At 42.8% G+C, this 24,479-nt stretch overlaps 1 long non-coding RNA gene across 1 annotated transcript in view; it reads left to right on the top strand.

Moving 5' to 3' along the window:
* Positions 1-24,479, top strand: part of LOC311234002 — a 192,119-nt gene that overhangs the window by 37,330 nt on the left and 130,310 nt on the right. The window contains exon 2 of the long non-coding RNA XR_014620052.1: positions 5,766-5,823. This is a non-coding gene — a long non-coding RNA (uncharacterized lncRNA). The remainder of the gene's footprint in view (positions 1-5,765; positions 5,824-24,479) is intronic.

Genomic DNA, 24,479 nt, shown 5'->3' with positions numbered 1-24,479 from the left:
CCCTCTCCTCTCTCCTCTCTCCTTTCCCCCTCTCTCTCTCTCTTTCCCCTCTCTCCCTTCTCCTCTCTCTCTCTCCTCTCTTCCCTCTCTTTCCCTCTCTCTCTCTTTCCCTCTCTTTCCCTCCTCTCTCTCTTTCCCTCTCTTTCCTCTCTCTCTCTTTCCCTCTCTTTCCCTCTCTTTCCTCTCTCTCTCTTTCCCTCTCTTCCCTCTCTCTCTCTTTCCTCTCTTCTCTTTCCCTCTTTCCCTCTCTTTCCTCTTTCCCTCTTTCCCTCTCTTTCCCTCTTTCCCTCCCTTTCCCTCTTTCCCTCTTTCCCTCTCTCTCTCTCTCTCTTTCCCCTCTCTCTCTCTCTTCCCCCTCTCTCTCTCTCTTTCCCCCTCTCCTCCTCCTCCTCTCCCTCTCTCTCTCTCTCTCTCTCTCTCTCTTTCCCTCTCTCTCTCTCTTTCCCTCTCTTCCCTCTCTCCTTCCCCCTCTCTCTCTCTCTTTCCCTCTCTTTCCCTCTCTTTCCCTCTCTTTCCCTCTCTTTCCCTCTCTCTCTCTTTCCCCCTCTCTCTCTCTCTCTTTCCCTCTCTTCCCTCTCTCTCTCTTTCCCCTCTCTCTCCTTTCCCCCTCTTTCCCCCTCTTTCCCCCTCTCTCTCTTTCCCCTCTTTTCCCTCTCTTTCCTCTCTTTCCCTCTCTTTCCCTCTCTTTCCCTCTCTCTCTCTTTCCCCCTCTCTTTCCCTCTCTTTCCCTCTCTCTTTCCCTCTCTTCCCCCTCTCTCCCCCTCTTCCCCCTCTCTCTCTCTCTCTCCCCCTCTTCCCCCTCTTCTCTCTCTCCTCTCTTTCCCCCCCTTTCCCCTCCCCCTCTTTCCCCCCCTTTCCCTCCCCCTCCTTTCCCCTCTCTTCTCTCTCTCTCTCTCTCTCTCTCTCCCTCCTCTCTCTCTCCCTCTCTCTCTCTCTCTCTCTCTCTCTCTCTCTCTCTCTCTCTCTCTCTCTCTCTCCCTCTCTCTCTCTCTCTCTCTCCATGTGTAAGATGTATCACATCTATTCTAATAATTAAAGATGAACACGATTGTCCTGTAGCCTGAGTGGGAGGTTTAAAAGGATGGAATGTTAGTGGCTCTTTTAGGGCCTAGGTCTAATTGAAAGCACATTGGTCTTGTTGTAAAGAGCCGTACTGTAGCTGATGGCAGCATTAGCTCTCCTGCACGTCATGTTATACATCACTGTACATGTCCTCTTTCTAATTAACCCAAGTCCATGCAGCATCTGGTCCAATGGTGTGTTTCTGTGTGAGGGAGTGAGACAGACCGTGTGTGTGTGTGTGTGTGTGTACACACATGTGCGAGCATGTTTGTGTGTGTGTATGGTATTCACACTGGCGTGGGAACTCCAGCAGAGGAAGTGTGTATTTACAGAGTCAGCTCTGAGTTCCTATGTCCAGCGGAGAGGCGGAGCTGGACAGACCAGGAATGAAAAAACTGAAAAATCTGAATCTACATCGATCTGCAATATGGAAACCTCTCATTAATTTTCATTGGAACAGCTTCACTGGTTTGACATCACTGGCATTTGCATTGACACTGTTGCCTCTGCTGGTATTTTTATTATTTTTATTATTATTATTATTATTATTATTATTATTATTATTATTATTATTATTATTATTATTATTATTATTATTTTATTATTATTATTATTATTATTATTATTATTATTATTATTAGTAGTAGTGATAGTAGTATTAACAGCAGTAGTAACAGCAGTATTAACAGCAGTAGTAGTATCGTAGTAGTAGTTGCAGTATTAACAGCAGTAGTGGTAGTAGTTGCAGTATTAACAGCAGTAGTGGTAGTAGTAGTAGTTGCAGTATTAACAGCAGTAGTAGTAGTAGTTGCAGTATTAACAGCAGTAGTGGTAGTAGTAAGTTGCAGTATTAACAGCAGTATTAGTAGTAGTAGTGACATTATGAATTGAAAATGGGGGACCCGGATGTAAACAAGACGAAGTCTTTCTCTGGTCTGCATCCCCTTAACAATTGTGTGTATGGAGTCGTACTGTATTGTACCCATTCTGCAATCTGTTAATAAAGTTTTCAATCAATCAAGTGATAGTAGTAGTAGCAGCAGTATTAACAACAGTAGTACTAGTAGTAGTGATAGTAGTAGTAGTAGTAGTAGTAGTAGTAGTAGTAGTAGTAGTAGCAGTATTAACAACAGTAGTACTAGTAGTAGTGATAGTAGTAGTAGTAGCAGCAGTATTAACAGCAGTAGTGATAGTAGTACTAGTAGTAGTGATAGTAGTAGTAGTAGTAGTAGTAGTAGCAGTATTAACAGCAGTAGTAGTGATAGTAGTAGCAGCAGCAGTAGTAGAATGTAGTAATATTATATTAGTATTAATAGTAGCAGCATTAGTGATAGTACTAATATTAATAGTAGTGGTAATAGTAGTAGCTGTAGTAGGCCTAATAGTAGTAGTATAGGAGTAGTAGTAATAGTGGTGGTAATAGTAGTAGTAGTAGTGGTAGTAGGAATAGTGGTAGTAGTAGTAGTAGTATAGTAGTAGTAGTAGTAGTAGTAGTAGTAGTAGTAGTAGTAGTAGTAGTAGTAGTAGTAGTAGTAGTAGTAGTATTGCCAATAATAATAGTACTAGTAGTTTTGAATATGTTGCAAACAAATACAACTGCTGCCAATAATTTAAGGCTAAAATGAGGATTTGTATGAATGGACTACATTTCCCAAGAAGGAGTCATTAGTAGGGTGACCATATTTTGATTTCCAAAAAAGAGGACATGCTGGCCCCAGCCTCGAGATACTTAATGATACTTTGCACAATCGAAGCGGGCATGGCCACCTTCATTTCACTATGTCTTGTGTACTGTACTGTATGTGATGAATAAACCTCTTGAATCTTGAATCTCTACTCAAAGTTTACTCAAAGATGCCTTTATTGTTTTAACCTCTTGCACCCAGAAAAGCGGCCTATTTTTTTTACTTGAACTTGAGGACTGCATACTTTTTTTGCAAAGCTTATCTTTATACGTTATGCTTATAGCACATGCATAAGCCTGGTCTCTTTTGAAAGATAACATTCTGAAGTTACTAATGCAAAAAAGGAAAATCACTTTTAGTGCTAATGAAATAGAGTAGCATATAGGTCTGAACTTGAGTTGAACGTGAACTTGTGTACTCACATTTTTCTGCAGTGGTTGCAATATCCCAAATTTAACCACCTAACATGCGCCCAGAAAAGTGGCAATTTTTTTACTTGAACTTGAGGACTGCATACTTTTTTGCAAAGCTTATCTTTATACTTTATGCTTATAGCACATGCATAAGCCTGGTCTCTTTTGAAAGATAACCTTCTGAAGTTTCATACACAATAAAGAAAAATCACTTTTAGTGCTAATGAGTAACATAGGGCTGAACATGAGTTGAACTTGAACTTGTGTACTCACGTTTTTGTGTAGTACTGTAGTTGCAATATTCCAAAATAATATATATATATTTTTGTATAAGCTGGAAAACACCGCAAATCCATAGCCTGATCTATCTAGGTCGTCCTCGGACGGGCCCTCCATCGGTGCTTCCAGTCATCCCGATCCTCCATGCATCTGGCTAGCTCGCCGGTGCTTTCTGTTCCCGCATCTCTCCTGAGTACGTCCACATAGGTTAACGTGGGACGTCCTCGTGATCGATGCCCATGTGTTGGTTCCCACAGCACAAGTTTGCTGGTTGGCATCTCATGGTGTCTCTGGCAGTGACCTGCCAGCCTCATGCTCCTGACTGCCACTTTATCGCTCACCTTTAGCACCCACCCATACAAGTTTGCATTTGACGTCTTATCCAAATGTTATAAAAATCCATTCAGAAATGAGTCTTCTAGACTAGAGACATCCGGGTAAACCGTGTGCCAAGAAAAAAGGTCTCCATCTCTCTATTTCCTCATCCAAGTAAATTAATTCGGAATTTTTATCACTTGATCCTGTCTTTGCTTGTCAATTTTCACCTACATGTAGATCCCTGATTCGCACACCCCCATGTGGGATATCACTGGAAAGCTATACACTCATTGTTGGCTACAAGTTACAACGCTGACCAATCATTTTCGCAATCGGCGGATGATTGACTTCTGGAGCCTCGGGAGTCCGGGGTGATAATCTGGCGCGCCGCGTAAAAAGTTGCACGCCTGACATATCATCATGTAACTCGAAAACCGAGGCACGGATTTATATGTTCGGCGAAAAATGCAGTCCTGAGCCTTCAGATGCTCGCAAAGGGCCGTGAAACTGAAACTGAAAAACAATGAAACCCGGACATTACCATGAATTTATAAACCCCCCCCGGACGCCCCGGACAGGGTGTGAAAAGAGGACATGTCCGGGCAAAAGAGGACGTTTGGTCACCCTAGATTAGTCACCTTCAAATATGAACAACTAACTGCTAGCTAGGTCAGCTTATTTTCAGTTAACACTATGCTAGGCTGCAGCAGACAGTTAGCATGACGGTTGGCTAGCTACCCAGCTATGAGGTATATTGGAAGCCATAGAGAGGTTGGATTCTACTGTAAGATAGAGCATGCTGAGAGGAAAATGTACAAAAACATGAAAAAACCTACACCTGAAAGTCAATGGCGTATTATTTACAAATCTGAAAGTCAATGGTATTTTCCTGTGAACTGGACTCAGATCTGAAAGGATGAGAACATCAACTCTCAAGCAGTTAGAGGAACGCAGCTGTGCTTTCATTCTAGCAGAGGATGCTGCTGTTTTCATACTGCAGTATAGTGATCACTACCGTTTTCTCACGACAGCATGGATCAGGGGTCACATTTAACCGGCCAATTTCCCAGGCGCTCTCTCTCTCTCTCTCTCTCTCTCTCTCTCTCTCTCTCTCTCTCTCTCTCTCTCTCTCTCTCTCTCTCTCTCTCTCTCTCTCTCTCTCTCTCTCTCTCTCTCTCTCTCTCTCTCTCTCTCTCTCTCTCTCTCTCTCACACACAGTCCTTCCATCGTTGCAGAGAGGAGATATAGTTTGTAACATACGTTTTACAGTATATCTCTCATATTCAAATTAGCTTCATTGTCATAACAGAAAACCTACATTTCCAGAGCAATACAATACAGATAGATACTCTCTCTTTTTCTCTCTCTCTTCTTCCGTGTTGCTTGAGAAGTTGGTCAGTCAGTAATGTAGAACTCTGACATAAAATGGTCCCCAGTCAGACAGCAGAGAGGAGGAAGTGGTGGATCTATCTATCTATCTATCTATCTATCTATCTATCTATCTATCTATCTATCTATCTATCTATCTATCTATCTATCTATCTATCTATCTATCTATCTATCTATCTATCTATCTATCTATCTATCTATCTATCTATCTATCTATCTACCCATCGATGACTCGGCTGACATATGCTGTGGCTGCTGCATTCCTCTCTCTCTCTCTCTCTCTCTCTCTCTCTCCTCTTTTATCTCATTCTCCTTCTAGACTCTCTTCACCTCTTCCCTGATTCTCTTCTCCATCCTGGTTGTTTCCCCCCCCCCCTGTCATCCCTTCCTGCTGTTCCTTTCTCGTCCCTCGTGCTGGACTCTCTCTGACCTCCAGGACACTCCCGCGAGCCTGTGAATAGGACACTCAGCTATGTGTGTGGGCAGAGTCTTGGCCTCCTTCAGAATGATTGAAACCTTCTTCCTCTGCTCTCCTCCTCCTCCTCCTCCTCCTCCTCCTCCTCTCTTTTTCCCTGTGTTCTCTCCCTCCTCATCACCCTCTCTTTCTTTCTGTTTTTAGTATTAAGACGAGACTCGCCCGTGAGGAGGAGAGGAAGAGGAGGATGAGAGATGGACGGGTAAGTGAGGAGAAGTCTGTCTGTTGTGTTTGACTGTTGGCCGGTGTTCACTAGCAGGAGAGCGGGGTCGAGGAGAGCGTTTCCTCTCGGATCGCTCCTCCGTTTGTGAGGAAACGGACTTGCTCGGTGTTTCTACTACTGTCCATCTAGCTACTGTCCGTCTAGTCCGTCAGTCGTACTCCTGATGTCACTGGACTAAGTAATAATATATGAAGGACTCTTAGCTACTGTGTATACTCATGTACCATGGTAGTGAACTGGACTAAAGCACTTAAGGCGATGGCTTTCACAAACTATCACAGACTTTCACAATCTTTCACAAACTATCACAGACTTTCACACTCTTTCACAAACTATCACAGACTTTCACAGACTCACAATCTTTCACAAACTTTCACATACTTTCACAATCTTTCACAAACTTTCACAGACTTTCTGATGGCTTTCACAAACGATCACAGACTTTCACAATCTTTCACAAACTATCACAGACTTTCTGATAGCTTTCACAAACGTTCACAGACTGGCTCTGTTTGGAATCAGAATTCGTATCGAGTGTGTCGTTCTAAGGGTATTTTGTGTCTCCCGTCACCAGAAAGAGGTTCATTAATTACCCGGTGATGTGTGTATCATTTGTGGTCTGGCTCGTCACATTTTGGCAGATATCGGCCCGAGTCGTGCCCAGGGCTTACCGTAGTTGCTATTCCAAAGACGTGTACTGTAACCATGTTATGACACGCTGACCGCATTCCGACTCTTAGTGTGGCGTGTGTTTATCTTGGTCGTGTGTCGATATCTCAGCATTCTGCGAGGAATTAACAACAGTAGCTATAGCAGACCCTAGTACTTTACGATAAAACATGAATGCATCTTAACACTAGAACAGCCGACAAGCGGTCAAATGACCCCTAGGCATTTTCAATAAATGCGTCCTCGTCACTCTGTCGAGCTCCAGCTCTGTCACTCAATGACTTTTCCTAAAAGTACCCGTTTTATCTGGCACGGTTTCTGAAATTTCAAAATGACTTCAGGAAAATGTAATTAGAACGTTATTCCACATATATATGCAATATATATGTGGAAAGTCACAGCACTTTGTGAGCGTCTAGCGCAGGGGTGGCCAACCCGTGGCTCGCGAGCCGCATGTGGCTCTTTGCCCGTCAATGTGTGGCTCTTCCATAATAATAATAAAAAAAAAAACATTATTTATTATAATTCTTTTTTTCCATTTTTTTCCCCACTGAAACCTGTGGTAAACCTCATATTTTTATATTAAGAGGTAATTATATAGTTTACACTGTTTATTTTTCTCATATTTCTCATATAAGCTGTCGGGGTCATCTGACCCCTTCCGGCGGGAATCAGTGACATTTTCTCCATGGCTGTGCTAGTGTTAAAAACGATACAGTAGGTCAAAACGCAACATGGGAAGCGGCTCTGTATCTAATAGGGTCCCACATGACAGTGGGAGCGTTCTGTATGAGCGTTCGGTATGTAGTACCGGTATATTCTAATGAGCCCAGGCCTCAGAGTGACACTGAATGTTCTCACGTTGGGTCCCAGCTTGACCTTCGTTTAAGAACTCCTGGTGAAAATGAACCTTTTATAGATGAACCTGAACAGATGGTAAGTTAAGTAATTATTGCTCTCATGAGAGCTAGATGATGGGGGATGAATATCAGAATGGTGGCTGCGGTCTGACTGGCTCAGTAGGAAGAACTCTCTGTGGTCTGGAGAATCCCCTCTGACACACACACACACACACACACACACACACACAGACACACACACAGAGACGAGCACACACACACACACACACACACACACACACACACACACACACACACACACACACACACACACACACACACACACACACACACACACACACACACACACACACACACACACACACACACACATACCCTGCCAACGGGACACCCCGCCCCGCCAGAAAGAATTTTAATTTAAAAAAGATTATTACAAAAATTAAAGGCAATGGTAGGGGAAACACTGGTGTGTGTAAGGGCCCTTTCTCACTCACCATTCGGGGTCAAATCAGAGCCGCATCGCACCAGAAAAGGGTGTGTCTGTCCTAGTGAGAACGCTCCCCCCCGTCCCCGGGGACGCTGATTCGTCCCCGGGGGCGCTGAACCTGGACCGCTGAAATAGGTGGTCTCGGGTGCGCGTCAGTGGGAGCGGGGGGCGTGGTGTACAAGCTTGTACCAAAACACTTGCTGACACACACAACGTCATTACTGTAATGCTTTCATGCTTGCTTGAATTCTGGGCAGATAAAAACATACAGCAACAACTGGACAATACCACAAAAACTATATTTATGGGCAATTTGGCGAGTTCAGAGAACTTCGAAATATATCAGATATAAAGCCCCTGGCTTGCACATCGCAGTCACGGAAGGGGCTAAAGTCTTCCCTGGCTCGCATTAAGCCTGGCAACTTTTTTTGCCATTGCTATGTCTACTATACTTTCTTGTTCGAATGCATTATTTTCTATAGACCAGTGGTGCCCAACCAGTCGGCCGTGATCGACCGGTAGATCAATGACATTCAATATAATTGATGCGAGCAATGTTACTAGTAATAGGCTAAGCTAACTAGCGTTAGCCGTTAGCTTAGCGTTAACCCTGGAACACGCTCAAAAGCGGACTCCACAACACCAGTTCCATTCGTGAGAAAAGGGGGTGGGTTATATTGACGAGGCTTGACAACAGAGGTTCAAATATAACTTCATATTTATTGGTTATTTGTTTCTTTTATATCAGTGTAGTGAAGCTCTTGGTGGTTAGGAAATGTAGTCAACAACACGGGGTGTCTAGTCAGGACACGGGAGGCAGGAACGTTCTTTGATGAGTTTTATTATCAATGGTCAGACAGATGCACAGGCAATTTCTACTTCTATTTCCCATTAACACGGTGGGAGTATGTGGGAGTGTGTGTGTGGTTCTAAATGGGGAGGAAACAAAGACATCAGCGTTACTAGTACTCATTAATCAGTCTGTTATATACTATACAATATACTGTTGCTACAAGTAACATAAACCTCACGAGTGGAACTACCAATGGGGATAAGCAGTGCTTTACCTATACTAGTTACAGGGATAAACTGTGCTAAACAGATACTAGATACTATAATCAACAACATAGATTATACCCAATAGGCTAGATTATCACTATAAACATACTGGTAAATTGCTTCCTAAACAGCTGGTAGAATTATAACATTAGTATAGGCCTTAACCATATAAGTCACCAACAATAACTAAGCGTCCTCATTATGCACATATTTAACACTTACTTGTGATCAGGGACGCACACATGAACTGAAGGAATCACTAAGCCCACTAGTATATATGGATGCTGGCTATCGACAGACATGTCTAGACATGTCTGAGGCGTCCTGCTGCAGAACGGCAGAGCAGCCCCCCACAGCCTTTATGTCTGACTGAGAGGCGTCCCGCTGCAGAACAGCAGAACAGCAGCACCCCACAGTCCTTATGTCTGCCCAGTCCTTGGGCCTTTTGTACAATCAGCATCCAGTCTCGACCACCGTGTGTTAAACTCTTCCTTCCTTTGTTGACGTTCGAGCGTGACATCGCCTACGGCAAGCTTACACGCTCAAAACGCAAACCGTAAACAGAACCCGGAGCGAACCAAGACTGAAGTGTGTACACAAACTAGAGGGGGGGAGGGGGGGAGGGGGGAGTTTGCACCCAAGGACGGAACGAGGACGGAACGGAGCTGATTCGACCCCGATGGTGAGTGAGAAAGCACCCTAAGTGCTTGTCTGTCCGTGTGTGTGTGTGTGCTTGTCTCTGTATGTGTGTATGTGTGTGTGTGTGTCTGTCTGTGTGTGTGTGTGAGTCAGAGGGGATTCTCCAGACCACAGAGTGTTCTTCCCACTGAGCCAGTCAGACCGCAGCCACCATTCTGATATTCATCCCCCATCATCTAGCTCTCATGAGAGCAATAATTACTTAACTTCTCATGTGTTCAGGTTCATCTATTAACACTTTGTGCGCCATTCACGTTGTATGACGTGTTTCAAGTTCATGCGAATTCTGCCAATCCACGGCGTACGACGTTATTTTGATCATAGTTCATATTTTCGCCATGGTATTCATATTTCCCTCACGGAGGCTGGTCTGTATGCTGTGGGACTCGGCACAACTCTGCAATGCTTCAATACTGCCACCTGGTGGATGATCGGCGAGTTGCCAAACCGGAAATGCCGGTTGGATATCGGTGCGTCTCCTACAGTGGCGGCCGCTGGGTACTTCGCCACTAGGGGCGCTATACCAAATATTTTGCGAACATGTACAGTACAGTACTGTACCACGCAAGACGTGAGCGATTCGACTCACGCTCACGGCAATGAATCGGCTCTTATGAACGAGTCGCTCAGCTGTTACTACAACAACACACAACCAGTCAAATAAAGTATAGTCTAGACTCTAATTCACAACTTGAAACACAATATAAATAGAAAAGTTAGAAACAAAACTCGCCCGTCTCCAAACACAGGCAGATCTCTCCCTCTCTCCTTCTCTCTCTCACACACAGCGCGACGTGGAATCGATTCGTTACACAATCAGACCTATTATATACCAAGAATAACTTCAGTATGAGTACAGGGCTGTACACATATTTTGCATATTGTTAAACGAGCCAAGGCTAGCTATTAAACTATCGATATGAATCGAAAATCTGGGACCCTGATGTAAACAAGACAAACGTCTTTCTCTGGTCTGCATCCCCTTAACAATTGTGTGTATTGAGCCGTACTGTATTGTACCCATTCTGCAATCTGTTAATAAAGTTCTCATTCATTCATTCATTCAAACATAGACGATATTGAACAAGCCATAATCCACGTATTTTCAATCCGAGAGAGCTGCAGTAGTTAAATCAATGAGCCATCGATAAATAAACAATCAGCAATGTCTCGCTTCATGAATGGCCAGCAGTAGTACTGCTCCTAAAAAAACTATTTACAACCGTTAACGTTAAGGAGAGAGAGAGAGAGAGAGAGAGATTTCTTCAACCTCGAACCTAAATTCCTTAGCAACCCGTGTTACCAAGTAAACAAATCACAGAACGATAGCCAGTTAGCCCGCACCAGCCTAGTAGTACTACTAACGTTAGCTCCCAGAACGATAGCCAGTTAGCCCGCACCAGCCTAGTAGTACTAACGTTAGAGAGAGAGAGAGACTCACTGTTTAGTTGAAACGTCCAGGGCAGGAAACGTGTATAATCCGCCATATAGCTTGTTAGCCAAGTGTTAGCTCAGCTGAGCTCGTCGACGTTAGCACAACACTCAACAAGTACATTCCTTTGTCCATTTCCGCTCGAACAGACTGCAAACTACCTGGCGTTCTATCGCCATGCTCTAAGACAAACTCTAACCTTAACCAACTTTGAAAGAGTGCCTAAGCTTAACAGTCTAAAGAACTTGCAGTCACAGCACGGCACGCTCTAAGACAAACAACAGTCCTAGTACCAGGAACCAAGCTAGAACTTGCTAGAATTGGAACATTAGAAATTGGATTCGGCCAATCAGAGATCGTCTCTGTGAAATTCTGCCATAGAAAAAAATACTGGCGTCGGCCAATCAGAGAGCGTCTCCGCGAAATGCGGCTATGGAAATTCTCACGGAAGTTCACGCTGCTTTCTAGACCGCTTCAAATCGCGCTCGGATTCCAACATAATAGTCATATTTCAACGCACAACGCCGTATGCACTGATTGGCTGTGACGGAGACAGCGATCAAACTGTGACGCGCACTCAGAGCGCTATCGCTTCTTGCCCGGGCGAGAAATACGAAAAAATAAAAGAAAACGTCACTTCCTGCCCATGAAAACGCTGTTTTTTTAATTTAGATAATAACGTTATATTGTGCATTGGAAATACAAACATACTTAAAATGAGTAAATATTATTCATTTTAAACATGTTTATATTATTTATAGGGCTATAAAACAAAAAACAAAAAAGTTTTTTTTTTCTCCTTCTCTCATTTAACAGGTGGGTCGGCGTCCGGCCACTCGCTTATCGTTGCGGGACTCAAAACACACGTCCATGTGTAGCGATCGCTGCCATAACTCAATAATCGACATGATTTGGGCTGTTATTATTATTATACAAACCGGAAATGGATCGCCTCGATCCCCATCAAATAACTGGGATCTGTTTGCTCCAGTATCATCGCCCAACGGTAAGAGGAGGCTGCCGTGACTTTCAGCGTTTTTGTTTATTATTATCCATGCAAACTGCTCTGATCTATATATCACCCATACTACATAAATCATTTAACGACGATCACGGAATTATAAACAACCCCCCCCCCCCCTCCGTTCACCCGCGCATGATCAGTCATAACGTACAGTTGAAGTTTTTAATATAGCGTGGATCGGCAACAAACGGCATTTGATAATGTATATATGCATTTATGCCTATATCTCACGTTCTAGGAATTACTGCAGAAAACGATAAAAACATATTTATAATCTAGACGGTATTTTCGTATGAATGTGTGAATGAAAAAGTAAAACGTTCCTACATCCTGAACGATAGATAATCGATGTTGAATGGGCCATAGTAATGTCAATTTAGCAATACAATTTTAAAAGTTATAGCCCTGCAAAGAAGGTGAACATCTCCATAGACTTACAGTACTGGCAGAGAATGGTATAAGATGCTGAAACTCCGTGGCAGTTAATGTGTTAAGGTTAATTTAAAACAGGAAAATTAAAACCGAAAACAGGAAAATTCATATCTGAAAACAGGAAAATGCATATCCGAAAACAGGAAAAGATTAAAACGGATTTCATAGGGCCCTAGTTAAGGTAAGTTAGGTGGCTGGGTGGCGCAGCGGACATTGCGCTCGTCACCAACGCAAGAGACACCGGTCTCGAATCCGGCTGTCAGCGTTGCCTCCGGCTTGGGCCAGCCGTCATACTGACTCAATTGGCAGAGTTAGCGGGAGGGGAGTCGAAGGGTGGTAGTCTAGTTGTTGTGGACAGCGACTCCTACAGGTCGGTCAGGGCGCCTGCACAGCAAAGACAGGAGATGGCGGGGGCAGTGTGAGCCTCCTACACGTTACTCCTCGCCAATGAGAGTCCTCGCTGCCAGGTGAAAAGAGGCTGCTGGCTGTCTCCTATGTATCGGAGAAAGCATGTGATAGACCTCAGGGCTCCCTAGAACGACCAGTAGGGGGCACATGCATGCAACGACCAGGTAGGGGAGGGGGGAATTGACATAACGACTAAATTGGGATGGGAGGAAAATACAGAAAAATCAGTAGAAAAAAAATAAATAAAAAAATGTGAGTTAATAAATTCACTCTGAAAATCTGCTCCGCTCTGATAAACTGACTCTTCGGTCAGAGCGTCCAGTGTGCACTCTGAGCCCTCAGAATTTCCGAACAACTTGAGTGCGCTCGTTCTGACACTGGTTGTAAATAGTTATGAGTGTTGTATGTGCCTCCCTGTATTGTAAATAGTTCATATGTGTGTTGTCACTACTGTATGTATAATTGTAAATAAGTTAATTTTTGTGTTGTAAATAAATATTGTTAATATTTATTTACCTAATTTATGTGCAATCGTTTCATTTCAGCTCAGTGTAGAGAAATGCACCGATACTAACCGCCTTACTGCGCGTGCCTATGACGACACTGTTGACACCACGTATCCGTGACACGCGCGCCCCGCGAAAACACTAGTAGTTTTGGGGGCTACCACCCCCCCTGAAAAAAATCCTAGGGGAAACACTGCACACACACACACACACTCACAGAGACAAGCACACACACACACAGACAGACAAGCACTTACACACACACACACGTACACACACAGACAAACACACACACACACACACACACACACGTGCACACATGGGCAGCAGGTACACAGACAAAAACACACATACACATACATACATACATATGAGATATTATTATATTATTATTATACTCTCTTCTCTCTTGCACACAGTCTCTCTCTCTATCATGTTCTATTTCTCTGCTCTCCCCTGGACTTTGTACTGTACTGTGAGTAGTATAGGTTTCAATATATTGTCAGAGGGTGGTATAGTGTTACACACACACACACACACACACACACACACACACACACACACACACACACACACACACACACACACACACACACACACACACACACACACACACACACACACACACACACACACACACACACACACACACACACACGTCTTGTTCCGTCAAGGAACCCCTGTTTACAGTGCGTTTATGTTGTTGTCCTTTATGGTTTTGGTTCCGTGGCACTTCGCTGCACCTCCAGCAACACCAGGATCAGACGGCAGTGCATTGTGGGTAGACTACGACAGAGATGAGTCAGCATGCCTGTATCACCATGCTGGAGCTGCAGTGCATTGTGGGTAGACTATGGATGTGAGGTTACAGTAATCAACAATGATCACTACAGGACTCTCAAGATTACATTGATTATTTTAGAATAGAATAGAATAGAAATAGAAATACTTTTATTATCCCGAGGGAAATTTGACACTACAAATCGCTCACATTAAACATTTAGACAGAACAAGTCGTGAATAAGAATAACAAAACAAATTGCCTAAGAATAGAATAAAATATACAGTAAATAAATACAGTAAAAATATACAGAAGTCTACAGTAGGTGTAATATTGCACAGTGGTGTTGTTTCAAAAGTAAAAGTCCGGCCCTCATTTATCAACGTTGCGTACGCACAGATATGTGCGTAACCCCTGCGTATGATCATTTCTAAGCAAAGTGTGGGACTTATCAAATTGAACGTGTGCTTGACTTTGTGCGTATATCTACACACAGCTCGGAGCACGCGTAGCTGACGCCCGGTGGTAGAATATGAAGCCTGCATGTCTGCAACGCGGAAATAAGCTTCCGTGCATTACTTCCAACACTGGCGTGTTCAACATATATCCCCCGTAATTCATTATAGTTCATTGTAAAATAGCGACAGTAGTGTAATTATAACGGGCTCACGCGCGAACAAGAGGTTGGCTTGCTTGTTTGGCACGGGGGGGGGGCAGACGCAGAACACCCACCTCCAAACGCGATTAAATATTGTTTCAAATAAAAAGCGACATACTATTATTTTGTGTCATGTTTCCAAATAAGATTGGCCACAACGAAATGCTTTCTACTTCAATTTGTTGGTTAGAATAGATACCTCCGTTGAAACTTCACTGAGACTAAAAGTAAAAGACAGTATTTTTTTTTTGTGAGCTCCGCGCACAGACGTGATAATAATAATAATAACAATAATAATAATAGCTTCATTTTATATAGCGCCTTTCAAGAGACCCAAGGTCGCTTTACATAGATAGGGGGGGGGAAATAACAAAGTAATAAACATAGCGGACAGTCCTCCAAAATCCCTGCTAATGTTTGAAACATGTCAAATATCCACTCGCCGCCCTCCAATTCCAGATTGGCGTTGAATGCAGCTACTTTATCTGCCAACTTGAACACAGTTGTCATCATTGCCTCGTTGTTGTTGTTGTTGTTGTTGTTGTTGTTGTTGTTGTTGTCGCCACATATTATGCAGAGAGGACGTCGGCTCGGCATGCAAGAATCACCGACCTGTTGCGATAAACCCGTATTTTAAGTATGGCTCCTGTTTATTAAAAGAAGCGTTATATTTCCCCGTTGCAAAGAAGCTATCCAAAGATGTTTGTTTTGTTTTTTTTAACACATTTTGTTACTCGCTCGCATCTCGAACGCGGAAGTGAAAGTGCATTAGGGAAATATACACGCGGCCCGGTGGACTATTCCATTGGTTCTCCCAGTCCACGTGACCATTTCTAGCATTTCAATTGGCTATAGTGACAGACATGCTTTTGATGACTACTGGTAGATAGATACAGCTTCACAATAAAATACACCCTGGCGTCCCGAGTGAATATTTCCCGCGCGTAAAATAAATATCATATTCTCAAAATAATCTGACGGGCCAGAAATTATTGCTGGCGGGCCAATGTCGGCCCGCGGGCCGCCTATTGCCGACCCCTGGCGTATAGGCTACAGCATACATGGCAGTGAGATTCATTGTTCTTGTATATGCTCTCATATTATTGTTTATATAGGCTACCCAATACCGACATCAAAATAGATTGTATGCATCTACAAATCATATGCAGCAGGTAGAAAATTGACGGAAAATCCGTCGCAATTTGGAATAAAATTGAGGAGAACTTTAATCCCTGGGTATTAATCGAACAAAACGGAAAAAGGCAGTCATATTCCAGCACGGTCTTTATTAGTTAATATGGTCTTTAAGTTAATAGATATCATATCCGACATCACCGTACGTGTACATGTCTGTCAGCCTGCGTATTTCTCCATAACACGCTTCCCTCGGCTTAGTCCACTGTACACTGTAAATAAATAATTGATCACAAAGCACTATATTAAGCCCACACAAATCTGTTTTTAGAGAAAAACACAGTGCAATCTCAGCGGCTACTCTAGTTATAAATGACGTTGTATCAGCCCTTGAAAGGAAAGCATTGTGCTTGTCTTCCTATCTGTTTTGGATTACGGAGATGTAATCAATTACTATTTTTTTTTTTTATATTTTTTTTATTATTGCAAAACAAAAAATTATTAAAAGTCAGTACTCAACACACAATGCATAATGAAACTTTCAGTAAAGGTGGTTAAAATATATGCAAGTACAGAAACAGGATAAAACAAAAATAGTCTATAATAACATTTTAACCGTATACAGTGTATATCCAGCGAAATTACAATTATATAAATGTTAGTATATAATATACCCCTAATACCTATTTTCTAAAACCCTACACACATATGCTCCAGCTCAAACCCCCCCCTCCCGGACCCCCTCTTGGATAGTACCTCCATTATCCCTCACTCCTAACCAGACACTACCATTATAAGCTAGCTTTTATTCTCTCCACCACTTCTAACCACATTGACATATTGGATTCATTGAGCCCCAGAATTCTTGCTGTAGATATTTCTTGATATATCACATCGAGATATGTAAGAAACCACACTTTTCGGCACATTTTTTCCGGTTGAAACCAACGTGATGCGATCAGTTTTTTAGCTACTGTGATACCCGATAAAACCAATCTTTTTAGTTGTGGATTCACTGCAAACTCAAAAACATCATTCAATAGTAATACCGCGGGGTGTACAGGTATATTCCAAAATACGAGTATTGATAATTGTTGGGACACATCTTTCCAGAATGCCTTAACTGGTGGGCAGTCCCAATACATGTGCATAAATGTTCCTTCGTCCCCATTTGTACATTGGGAGCATTTGGAGTCTTGTATAAGCCCCATTTTGCACAGCCTTATAGGAGTCAAGTATGTCCTGTGAATATAGTTCAGATTGATTTGTTGATGATCCGGGTTCCTTGATGTAAGTCGGACATTTGCCCAGGCTCCTTGCCAATCAAAGTCATATTCCAGGTCTGGTATATCCCTCCTCCAGACAGTGTCTAGTTGAAGGGTTTCATACGAGGACGTTAGTAATTGATAATAAAAACCTGATACAAAACCTCCCAATGTATCTCTTTCATAGAAAAATTTGTGGTATCTGTGGTGTTCAATTGGTATGAGTAATGGAACACCGTGAGATCTCATACAAAGTCGTAACTGTATGTAAAAAAGCCATGTGGACTCGGTGAGGTTAAACTTTATGCATATTTCGACATAACTACAGAGGCCCTTGTTATTAAAAATATCCCCTAATGAGTGTATGCCTTTCTCTTCCCATATAGGGAATCTTATAGGACGTTTTCCCATTAAGAGTGCATTGTTATTGAATATGGGAGTGTGATTATGCCATTCTTGAGGGTTAGGATATTTCTTTTGTGTTTCCCGCCATGTTCTGATTGCATGGGTAATTATTGGGCCAAATTCTCGCTCACAATGCTTGATTGAAAGTTTAGTGTGTGCTATGTCTTTCAGTCTCTGTGGGGCTACTATGTTTTCTTCTAATTCTCTCCAAGATACCAAAGCCTGGGGGTCAAACCATATCTTCAATGGTCTTAATGTGAAGGCCTTAAAATATTGTAAAAAATCTGGGACTGCCATGCCACCGTCTGCTTTATTTCTCTGTGCGGTGGATCTTTTTATGCGAGGTGGTTTGTTATTCCAAATAAATTTGTATGTGGAGGTTTGTAATCTTTTCCAGTAGCCCTCTGGAGGAGGTAACGGAAGCATTGAGCTGAAGAAATTGATTCTTGGTAATACATCCATCTTAACTATTGATACCCTTGCCTGTACTGAGTTTTTAAGTTTTGCCCACCTGTCCAGGTCGTCTTTGATTTTGTTCTGTATTTTTGTGTAATTGTGCTTCACCGTTTGTCTTATGGTGGGAAATATTTCCACACCCAAGCATCTGAAATGTTTGACCATGGGTATCGCACCTGGGAGGGATGTGTCTTTTTTTGCACTGGTGTTAAGAGGAAGAAAAGCCGACTTAGGCCAATTTATTTTAAATCCCGATAAATCACCAAAGTTCTCTATCAACTTGAGTATATGCGGCAATGTGTTGTTGGGGTTTTGCATGAACAATATTACGTCGTCCGCATATAAACTAATTTTATGATGTGTGCCCTTGATTACTATTGGTTCTATGTGTTGGGATTGTCTTATAAATTGTGCTAAAGGTTCTAATGATAGATCGAATAGTCCGGGACTAAGAGGGCAACCCTGTCTGGCTGAGCGTGATACCGGAAAGATATCGGAAATGAATGTGCCTGTTGTAATCCTGGCCGATGGGTCCTTGTATAGTACTTTAATCATATCAATGAATCCTTTTCCTAACCCCATCCTTTCTAATACTGCCCATAGAAACGACCATTCCAACCTGTCAAATGCTTTCATAGCATCCAGGGATAGTATCGCCTTAGGTGTGGTGTCCTCTTTGTCAATTACTATTTAATTTTTTAAACACACCACACAAAGTAAATAGCATGATCATGTATTATGTTTGTAAAAGTTTAAATATCAACATTATCTGGCCATCCTCAGTAAATATGATCAAACTCCTCTGACCCGTCTGGTCTTTCTAAAGAGCCAAGAGACGGGACAGTAATATATATATATATATTTGTGGAAAAGGCTCCCTCTTGTCTAGTAATATTACACGCTTATACTAAACACGTAAAGGCACCAAAATTTGGTACCGATTGATTTAGCGCGAATCAGTACTATGTAGTTGTAATTCGGTCAGAGTTCGGTACCCAACCCTTGTAACAAGACACAGAGGTAATTCCTTCACTTCACGGACTCTATATAAAGGGTACATCTTTAACCCTTTAAGCCCTGTTTCCTGCTCTCCGATGATGTTGTCCACCGGTAGAGCTCTTAGCACACAGTCCATGCCGGTCTTCATACTGGACACCTGCAGCTCTGGCTAGTTGGTGACAAACCCAATGTAAAGTCAATGGGGCCACGTGTCAATCTGTACATTACATTTACATTTAGTCATTTAGCTGAACGCTTTTATCCAAAGCGACTTACAAGTTCTGTACGACAAGTCAGCAGGAAGGGTACAACTCTTACTGAGTAACAATGTTCATCAAACAGTGCTGAAACTTGAGTTGGGTGCTGCAGTGATGAGTGCATAGTAGGCTGTCCCCGACTAAGGATTTGGATGGTCGACTATGATTGGCCAAAATTTGCCGTTAGTCGACCATTGGTCGACAAAAAAAAGTATAATATTTTAAAAAATAAATTAAATTAAATTTCTTTTTAAATTTGTATCATTCCATTTGGGCTGTGGGGGGTGCTTAATGTCTGAAGGAGTCGACTGAAGGCTTCTTGTCCTCTGCAAAAGCATGCAATTGGTCCACTGATGGATACATCTTGATATTTGTCTAGTCTAGTGTGTTCATTAGATGGTTGAACTCCTCTTTCAGTGCCTCTGTGCCTGTTTTCGTAGGCAGTTAGCCTCTGGTATGCGTGCCATTAGCGTTAGCCACGCTTCTAGGCCTCTTTTCTTTTGGAAAGAATGATAAAATTCGACTACGGATAAAATTCGCCAGGCGACTACTGCTCCTTTCGACCGATTAGTCGACTAATCGACTAATAGGGGTCAGCCCTTAAGACATATTATTATAATAGGAAGAGTGCATCATAGTATAAGACAGTAAGAAGGTTAGTGTTTTTCTGATTTAAAAAAAAAAATTATTTCAGATATTGAAGTGTGTTTTTAATCAACGGCGAAAGATTGATCGGGTTTCGGCTGTCCCAACTGTGGTGGGAAGTTCGTTCCACTATTGTGGAGCGAGGACCGAGAATAGGCGGCTTCTCCTTGATGACCTCCGGGAGCTCACATGAATGAATGAATGACTTTTATTTATATAGCACCCTTCACAGCACGAATGCACAGGGTGCTTTACACTACAGCTTAGTATAAAAAATACAACAAAACAAAATCAGAAATAAATGACAACAACAACAACAGACAGCAGTTAAATCACTGTGAAACCAGATAAAAAAGTAGAATAAAAGAATTTGGATAAAATCATGAGTCACTAATTAAAAAACAAAACTATAGGAACAGTGAGGACAAGAAAGAGTGCCTATGTATGACCAAAGGCCTGTCTGAACAAATGTGTTTTTAGTTGTTTTTTTAAAAGAGTTTTCTGAGGGGGCAGTTCGCAGGTCCAGGGGGAGAGCGTTCCAGAGCCTTGGTGCTGTCACCTCGAAGGCTCGATCACCCCTTGTTTTCAGCCTGGACCTGGGGACCACCAGGAGGTGCTGATTGGCAGATCTGAGTGAGCGGGTGTTGGTGTGTTGGTGTAGGGATGTAGATAGGGGCCTGACCGTGGAGTGCTCTGAAAGTGAAAGTGAGGACTTTGAAGTGAATTCTATAGTGTACCGGGAGCCAGTGCAGGGATACCAGAATGGGAGTGATGTGACTTGTGACATGATTTTTTTGACCTTGTGAGTAGCCTGGCTGCAGCATTTTGGACCATTTGTAGTTTGTCTGTGGATGATTTGGTGAGACAGGTGAAAAGTGAGTTGCAGTAGTCAAGCCTAGAGGAAATAAAAGCATGCACGGACAGTTCTAGTTCAGAGTGAGATATGATGGTGCGTAGTTTTGCAATGTTTCTGAGGTGAAAGGTCTGAGGTGAAAGGTCTGAGGCGGCCAGTAGATGCAGAGTGTAGGGGTCTTGAGGGTGTGTAGTTAGTAGGGCTGTCTTAAATACTTCGAAGCTTCGAAGCTTCGTTCGATGGCACAAGCTTCGAACATTAAAAAAAAAATCGAAGTTTAAAAAAATAAAAAAAAAGATTAAAAAAAAAATTCAAACAAAAAATTAATTTTTTTTTTTTACTTCGATTTGTGTGTGTGTGCGTGCGTGCGTGTGTGTGTGTGTGTGAGAACTACCCATCCCAGTTAGGACAGCCGAATCCCGTCCAATCTTTCGCCGTCGACTAAAGACTCACTTCTTCAACCATTATCTGAAATGATTAAAAAAAAAAAAAAGAAAAAAAAAAAATCTAACCGTGACTAACCTTACTGTCATGCACTTTTCCTAATAAACTAACCTACACTGTAACACGCAACACTTTGATAAACATTGTTACTCAGCTGATAGAGTTGTACCCTTCTTGCTGTCTTGTCGTACAGAACTTGTAAGTCGCTTTGGATAAAAGCGTCAGCTAAATGACTAAATGTAAATGTGTGTGTGTGTGTGTGTGTGTGTGTGTGTGTGTGTGTGTGTGCGTGTGTGTGTGCGTGTGTGTGTGTGTGTGTGTGTGTGTGTGTGTGTGTGTGTGTGTGTGTGTGTGTGTGTGTGTGCGCGCATGAGGCCATTGGGTGGGGCCGGGGGACAAATACACTGGAGGAAATTAACCCAGCTCAGCACTGCCCAAATTATATCATCACTATTGCCTGTTTGAAGGATATCATCCTCAAATACATATACACCTACATGCCTTGTAGAATTCCACACATAAGAAAGAAAGATACTGGGATGAATAAACAAAATAGGAAATAAAATTTAGATAAGGTGCTACTGAGATGTTTTGGTGAGTTCTTTGTTTTTTTGTGGAAGTTGCCCTTCTTAAAAATGCATGAACATTCACTGATAATTGGTCTGTAGTGGAGTCTACAAGGTCTACATTGCCGGACCATGTAGAATCCGGACCTTGTAGACTGACATAATTCTGTGCATAGTTTAGTCTACACAGGCCATATTTCAAATAATCAAAATCTTACTTCATTCATCTTAAACATTCTTGATTTGGGGGATTGGTAGTTCCCATGAAATCTGAAGTTGTTCAAACGACAACAGCGATCCACCTTGAATTAAATCACACAGCCGAGTGAAACCTTGTTGGCTCAGTCACGAAAGGGGCTACTTAATTAATTAATCCAACCCACTTTATTTATAGAGCACATTTAAAAACAACAAAGTTTATGAAAGTGCTGTACAAGTCCCACAACATAAGATAAAAAAATAATTTTTTTTTTTTTTTTTTTTTTTCCTCGAAGCTTCGAATTAAAATCGAAGCTCGGCCCCGAAGCTTCGATTGCCAAAAAAAGCTTCGAAGGTCAGCCCTAGAAGATGCAGAGTGTAGGGGTCTTGAGGGTGTGTAGTTAGAAGATGCAGAGCGTAGGGGTCTTGAGGGTGTGTAGTTAGAAGATGTAGAGCGTAGGGGTCTTGAGGGTGTGTAGTTAGAAGATGCAGAGCGTAGGGGTCTTGAGGGTGTGTAGTTAGAAGATGCAGAGCGTAGGGGTCTTGAGGGTGTGTAGTTAGAAGATGTAGAGTGTAGGGGTCTTGAGGGTGTGTAGTTAGAAGATGCAGAGCGTAGGGGTCTTGAGGGTGTGTAGTTAGAAGATGTAGAGTGGAGGGGTCTTGAGGGTGTGTAGTTAGAAGATGCAGAGCGTAGGGGTCTTGAGGGTGTGTAGTTAGAAGATGCAGAGTGTAGGGGTCTTGAGGGTGTGTAGTTAGAAGATGTAGAGTGGAGGGGTCTTGAGGGTGTGTAGTTAGAAGATGCAGAGCGTATGGGTCTTGAGGGTGTGTAGTTAGAAGATGTAGAGTGTAGGGGTCTTGAGGGTGTGTAGTTAGAAGATGCAGAGTGTAGGGGTCTTGAGGGTGTGTAGTTAGAAGATGCAGAGCGTAGGGGTCTTGAGGGTGTGTAGTTAGAAGATGCAGAGTGTAGGGGTCTTGAGGGTGTGTAGTTAGAAGATGTAGAGTGGAGGGGTCTTGAGGGTGTGTAGTTAGAAGATGCAGAGCGTATGGGTCTTGAGGGTGTGTAGTTAGAAGATGTAGAGTGTAGGGGTCTTGAGGGTGTGTAGTTAGAAGATGCAGAGTGTAGGGGTCTTGAGGGTGTGTAGTTAGAAGATGCAGAGCGTAGGGGTCTTGAGGATGTATAGTTAGAAGATGCAGAGCGTAGGGGTCTTGAGGGTGTGTAGTTAGAAGATGCAGAGCGTAGGGGTCTTGATGGTGTAGTTAGAAGATGCAGAGCGTAGGGGTCTTGATGGTGTAGTTAGAAGATGCACAGCGTAGGGGTCTTGAGGGTGTGTAGGTAGAAGATGCAGAGTGTAGGGGTCTTGAGGGTGTGTAGTTAGAAGATGCAGAGCGTAGGGGTCTTGAGGGTGTGTAGTTAGAAGATGCAGAGTGTAGGGGTCTTGAGGGTGTGTAGTTAGAAGATGCAGAGCGTAGGGGTCTTGAGGGTGTGTAGTTAGAAGATGCAGAGCGTAGGGGTCTTGAGGGTGTGTAGTTAGAAGATGCAGAGCGTAGGGGTCTTGAGGGTGTGTAGTTAGAAGATGTAGAGTGTAGGGGTCTTGAGGGTGTGTAGTTAGAGACCATTGACCAGAGGTAGGCGGGAGCCGTTCCTTTGCTGCGCCCTGAAACAAACGCTGAATCCTACTTTGGACGCAGTGATTGTGGAGTAGGTTTCAACATTGATTTCTGGGCTCGACACCATTGACTTTGCATTGGTTTTGCAGCCAAGTAGCCAGGGCTGTCGACAGGCAGCATGAATAACAGGAGAAAGGACTTAACCGATTGGTAACATCAGTGACAAGTAGGACATTGGGCCAGGGGTCCAACATTCTCCACTTGAAGGGGAACACACCGCCCAAATTAAGTGTTCCAGTATGTTCTTTCCATGGTCCAGGAAAGTTCAATCAATATCAGTGAACATGAGCTTCTCTCTCCCAAGGCCAGAAACCAGAGAAGTAAGAATAGAACGTGTGATGTCATGAGGTATAAAGTCTGGAGCTGCTCCATAGACAATGAATGGGAGACTGATGTTGTGGACCCACAGATCTTTCCTTATTTTTTTTATACTTAAATTAGCTTTATTCTATAGTAGTGTTCTCAGTTCTGAAACAGAAAATGTACCCGTATATACGGAGTGTTCCCCTGGGTGTTCTCAGTGTCATCTTTACCATCCACCTTTTGGATTCGGGAGAGTTGTTCAGGGTCATTAATACTTTTGGACCATCTTAGACAGTAGAAATAACAGTTTCCTCTTCCCAGCAGTGCTATCTATACATCCAGATAGTTTTGTGTGATTTGCAGAGGTTTGGACATATCGGCTGTATAGTAGAGATGTCTGCCGATGGGATAGACTCTCTCTCTCTCT

The sequence above is a fragment of the Notolepis coatsorum genome (assembly GCF_963971535.1).
Source record: "Notolepis coatsorum genome assembly, chromosome: 9".
In the NCBI taxonomy this organism is placed as follows: domain Eukaryota; kingdom Metazoa; phylum Chordata; class Actinopteri; order Aulopiformes; family Paralepididae; genus Notolepis; species Notolepis coatsorum.
Note: the sequence above shows the minus strand (reverse complement) of the source record. Positions and strands in the feature narration are given on the sequence as shown.